We start from the raw sequence: 6,202 nt of genomic DNA, 5'->3' as shown, positions 1-6,202 counted from the left end.
TCACTGGGTGAAAAGCTGTCTTCGGGAATTTTCCAAATTTGGAAAATGTCATATTTCCTGAAATTTCCATAAAAAAAAGTCGTATTTCCTGATTTTCGAAATCTGACCTTTTAATTTACAAAAAGATCTGAAAGCTGATATTTTCAGATATTTCAAAATTTGAAATTTCACATTTTATGGTCTTCTAGAATTCAGGAAATGTGAGATTTCTGAGTCGTAAGAAACATTTAAAAGATGAACTTTCCAAGATTTCCAAAGAAAAAAAGGTGACATTTCTCATAATTTCAAATGTCAAGATATCCGAAATTTTGCATTGTCAGAAAGACCATGAAAGATCACTTTCCCAAATTTTTCAAAATGTCATATTTCCTGAAGTTTTCACAAAAATAGTCGTATTTCCTGAATTTTCAAAATCTGACCTTTTAATTTACAAAAAGATCTGAAAGTTTATATTTTCACATCTTTCAAAATTCGAAATTTCACATTTTTATAGCGCTTTTTAAAGTTCAGGAAATTTCAAATTTTTAGTCGCTAGAAAGACTAAAGATGAATTTTCAGAGATTCTTAAAAAGATTTTTCGCTCTTAAAGGGTTGAAATATTGAGGAAAATGCCCACTGTATGACATGTAAAGGGTATGAATTTCACCAATTTTTCAGAGCAGTCCTAAGATCACAAAAATGGAAAAAGATTCTTTCAAATGTTGGTCACGACTCAGCAAATTTTGTGAAAAACGGTCGAAAATTCAAAGTTTTTCTAACAAAAAAGGTTGAATAAAATATATTCAAATAAAAAGTGTTTCTTTCCTGTTATTATTCCTTATATGGAAGTAATTGCTCTCCTTAAGACTTTATTTTGAACTATCTTTGCTATGACGTAAATCGCTTATTAGATTTGTTTATTATTTTCAACAAAAGAGAGCGAAAGAAAGAAAAATGTGGTTTATTATCTTAAATCAATAAACATAGTGTTGAGCCAATTATATGTGAGTATTCAATCATGTGACTTTTGAGCGAACATGTGAAAAATTTCGATTTTATTTTTTTCTCGAAAGTTCTTTGTAAGATGAAGTTGTGTGTTGGTTATGAATTTTTAACTTGTAAAATTATATTATTTTCTTATCATTTAATGCTCGATTTAATGTTTGATTTTCTTTTCAGAAAAAAAATACTTGAAATGGAAACAAATTCAGTCACAAACAACGCAACCATGGAATCATTCTACTGTACCTTCAAGACTTTTAATTGAAGCTTTGCTCGAAGAAATATTGTTGCAGTCGGTAAATTAAATTGAATTCTTTTGGATTTCCAATGGACAGAGTATTGATACATTACGCTTCAGAATGACAGACTTTACCATTCAGATCAGTGGCTTGAAAACTTAATTAAAACTCATACCTCCTTCGCTCCAGACATAAACTTGTAGAATGGGTAAACTAAACATTCATCGGAAATCTCAGAAATCACAGTTTTAATGATACACTCAACAGATTATTGTACACAAAATTTCAAATACTGTATGCAAGGTTCTAATAACTAGACTCGACAGGAATTTGATTGATGGTGAGATGGTGGATTTGATGGATTTTTTATACAATTAATATCACAGAATATCATAGCTTTTTTTATCTTTGTGCTTTGAAATGAAACATGTTAAATAAATATTTAATGTTATGTATTATTTGTTGGTTTGCCATTTTTTGTATCCTTGTAGCGTCAAGTTGGTAAAATGATTAGATTAACGAAGATTTTATGGTCATCTTTCCTCACATAGTAATTTGAAGCTTTTTAAAACCTATTAAAAGATGATAATATTAAAAGGAATACCAGGAAATATGAAATTTCCAAGTTATGGGATTTAGCAAATGTCACATATTGGCGTTTCCAAATTTGGAAAATTTGACATTTCCATTCCTCAAGAAATCCCAAAAAAGATGAATTTAAAACATGAAAAAGATCAGAAAATTTGACATTTCAAAGTCTGGGAATTTAGCGAATGTCACATAGTGGCGTTTCCAAATTTGGGAAATTTGACATTTCCATTCCTCAAGAAATCCCAAAAAAGATGAATTTTAAAACATAAGAAAAGATCAGGAAATTTGACATTTCAAAGTCTGGGAATTTAGCGAATGTCACATAGTGGCGTTTCCAAATTTTGAGAATTTGACATTTCCATACCTTTGGAAATACCAAAAAAAGTGAGATTTCCAGACATTTTTAGGTCTTTTTTGGTATTTCCAATGAACTGGAAATTTCGGTTTTCACCCAGTGTGTGGCATTTTGGACTCGTTGTAATTGGTTGAATAGATATTGTGGTGCGTTGTGAATTACGGTATCACCATAGTCTATTTTACTCAATACAAGAGATTCTGCCAACTGGCGTCGTACACGGTATGGTAAATATCGTTTGATGAGGGATAGACTCTTCAGCGTGCCATATGCTTTAGTGACGATTTTTTTGACATGTATACGTATTGCTACGTATAAAGCTATTCAGAAACTTTACGCGAGTTTTTAGATTGATGTGAAAATTTTGGAGTAGATTTGACATTTGAGAGAACTTGACACTTGCCATTTGGATTCTGTGATTGATTTCCGCGTCTCCAGTGTTGGGGTCAAGGTAATCGATATAGCAGCCGAGATATTTGAATTTCGGAACATTGTTAAGGGGTGTATCGTTAATAGACACGATTGACTTTGGATATTCATCAACTCCTAAGATGTCGTGATTTAAAATCATTGTTTCAGTTTTACTTTTGTTGATACTGAGGCCAAAATTTTGGAACACCTCATCTAACAGGTTAGCGGTATCTTGAAGACTGACGAGGTTGACGAGAAATAAAACTAGATCGTCTGCATACCCACACCAGGCAAAATCAGAGGAGCCATTCAAATCAGTGTGATGTCTCCTTAATATGTATCTTTCTTCCCTTGTAAAACTAAACGGGTTAATTCGATACTTATGATCAAAGAAATTCATTCCCTCAGATTTTTCAATAAAAACACGCATAACAAAGTATATGAACAAATTAAACAAGAAAGGACTTTCGGGACCGCCCTGTCGAACTCCAGACGTTGTTTGGAAGGTTTCGCCTTCGAATGTTAAACTTGTGTTCTCGTATAATTTCTCGAGGATATTTAGAAGTTGAGGTGGGTTGTTTTCCGTAAAACGTAGTTTAATTGAATCAAAGAGCCACTTTTTGGGAATGTGGTCAAAGGCGGCGGTTAGATCAATGAAAAGAAGGTAGAGAGGCTGCTTCTTACGATGAGCAATCTGCTGGACTCTCTTAATCGAATAAATGCCATCAGTGGTACCTCGATCCTTTCGAAAACCGTTTTGCTCTTCGGATAGCTGAACTTCATACCATGAGCGCAAACGGTCTAGAATAATGTTGACAACAAGTTTGCACACAGTGGAACCGATACTAAGACCACGATATTTGGCAGGGTCGTTTTTCGATCCTTTACCTTTCCACAAGGTGCGGAGCTTTGAGTTTCCCCATGCATGGGGAATGTCCATATTTTCCCATAAGTTAGACGCTAAGCGATGAATTAATTCTAACATAACTGGACTGTTCAATGATTTAAGGAATTCAGCCTCTACATCGTTCGAAGCTTTGTTTGGTTTCAATTTATTTATGTACAGTTCAATTTCATTTAGGGTTGGGGGTTCATCATTAATCATAACAGTACGTGATATCTGTTGAAGTTGTTCTACAAACACTGGTATGTTGGTTGTGAACTCCTCAGGGGTTCTCGAGATGGATGGGTCTGGAGGATTAAAGTGCGTTTTGAAGTGGTTTTTCAATTTTTCTTTAGGGCACGAATTGGGAATCGATTTAAGCGTTGTATCCTGTTGCTTGGCACGTTGAAATAATTTTTGAAGTTCTCTCTCTACGGCAAGTTGATTTATTCTTTCAGCTTCTGCTCTAAAGTGTTCATTTTTTAGGTATCGTGCTCTCAATCGTATTTTCTTACGGACTTTAATTAATTCTTTGGGATCGGCGTTTCTCGTAAACAGTGTGGATTTTTGTTCATATAGTTCAGAGAGTTTTTGGTCATTGTGCCAGGGTTTGGATTGTAAATTGTTGAGGATCTTGGGTATTGTTTGTTCAGCAGCAGATGCAATGGATTCGACTAAATGATTATTAATGAATTCATTATTTTCGTTAATTGTGGGTTTCGAATTCATGTTTGCGGTAGCAGTTTCAATAAAGTTATCTTTTACGTTTCCATTGTTTTTAACAGAGTATAGTGACGATCTATTAAAATTAATCGTTTGTTTCTTATAAAAAAAACGTTTAGAAACCAAAATTTCATGCTCTTGAAATATTCTTTCATATTCAAGACTTTGTGAGCAAAAAAAACATCTATCTCATCAAAAAATTTAGTAATTTGGCAAAGAACATAGATGTATGCTTATTAATAGTGATTCTTATAGATAGTCGAGCGCGCGCAACGCACTGGGCTCAACTTCAGTGGCTTCAAACAACGATGTAAAAACAATAGATAACCAACTTGCCTTGATTCTCAAAAAACATCCGTGTTATGGTTGTAAAAATATTAATGACATTTTGCATCGTAAAAAGTGCAATTAAATAAAAACTTGCTTCATTTGCAACCTTCTATTGGACAGAATCGATCACGTGATGTATATTTTTCCAAAATTTGGGTTAGAAAAAGTGTATTTTCCTATAGGCAGCCTCACAGAAGGAATTTTTTAATTAGATATTATTGTTCTATAAATATTCATCTGTTTATTTTGTATCAGACAACCTTCATTCGTGAGATATCGCACTTCAAATCACACATATATTTTTCAGATAACATCATTTTATGAGCGTTTATTTATCCAGATGAAGATTAAGTGGTATCAGGCCGATCCGTAGCCAATTTATCTAAAGATTGGTACCTTTATCTTTTGAAAAAAATTCCGAAATTTGCAGTAAATAACAATTCAAATTGTCTATCAATTCAGTGGATGTCAAAAAGTGTGTCAAAATCTAGCTAAAAGCATAACACGCACTGCACACAGAGCTATTTAAAGGAGTGCTCATTTCAATAGGAAAACAATGGTTGTTCTCTTGGGAGAAGTGCCTTCTAGAGGTAGTTGGTTATCTATTATTTTTACATCGTTGCTTCAAATCATTCATAGGCCCAATTGTAGACCCCCAGATATTCACCCAATGAACACGTGTGCCAAATTTCAACCAAATCCGATCATTTTGGAGGCATGTAGACTGCTCCAAAGCTTTAGCCTCGTTTTGGCAAAAAACTCGTTCCCAGGCCCCAAAAATCAAAATTTTTGAAAAATGCAAAAAGCAGCCCCAGATATTCACCCAAGGAACAAGTGTGCAAAATTTCGTTTTGGCAAAAAACTCGTTCCCAGGCCCCAAAAATCAAAATTTTTGAAAAATGCAAAAAGCAGCCCCAGATATTCACCCAAGGAACAAGTGTGCAAAATTTCGTTTTGGCGAAAAACTCGTCCCCAGGCCCCAAAAATCAAAATTTTCAAAAAATGAAAAAAACACCCCAGATATTCACCCAAGGAACAAGTGTGCAAAATTTCAGCCAAATCGAATAATTTTTGAAGTCTCCAGGCTGCCCCAAAGTTTTAGCCTCGTTTTGGCGAAAAACCCGTCCCCAGGCCCCAAAAATCAAAATTTTTGAAAAATGAAAAAAACACCCCCAGATAATCACCCAAGGAACAAGTGTGCCAAATTTCAGCTAAATCGAACAATTTTTGAAGTCTCCAGGCTGCCCCAAAGTTTTGGGACATACACACAGACAGACACAGACACACACACACATTCTCAGATTCTAACTCAATAGTAGAGGGCATTTTGTAAAATCGCTCGACTGTTTTGTTAGAAGCACTTGTTATACATTTTTGGAAAGCTAAGGGGTAGGGGAATCGAAATTACTATGTTTCCAATTTTTTTTCGGACACTTTGGTGTGATTTTCGGACAAATATGACGGTCTCAGGCAAAAATCATAGGGTTAAAAATTAATGAAAATTTTAGCTCGAGAAAACGGAGACCTGTTGTATATTTTTGGAAAGCTCTCAAAAAATTAGGATTAGAGATATATTGCAAGTATAGGTGATTTCAGTACCTAACTCGAGATATTGAGCTTCAAAAAGCGCAAAAACTGGACAAAATAGCTGTTTCTGGCTGAAAAACACGGTTTTCAAGGGTTGATATC

The sequence above is a fragment of the Clytia hemisphaerica genome, unplaced genomic scaffold (genome assembly GCF_902728285.1).
Source record: "Clytia hemisphaerica strain Z4C2 unplaced genomic scaffold, Clytia hemisphaerica genome assembly, whole genome shotgun sequence".
Taxonomy (NCBI): Eukaryota; Metazoa; Cnidaria; class Hydrozoa; order Leptothecata; family Clytiidae; genus Clytia; species Clytia hemisphaerica.
Note: the sequence above shows the minus strand (reverse complement) of the source record.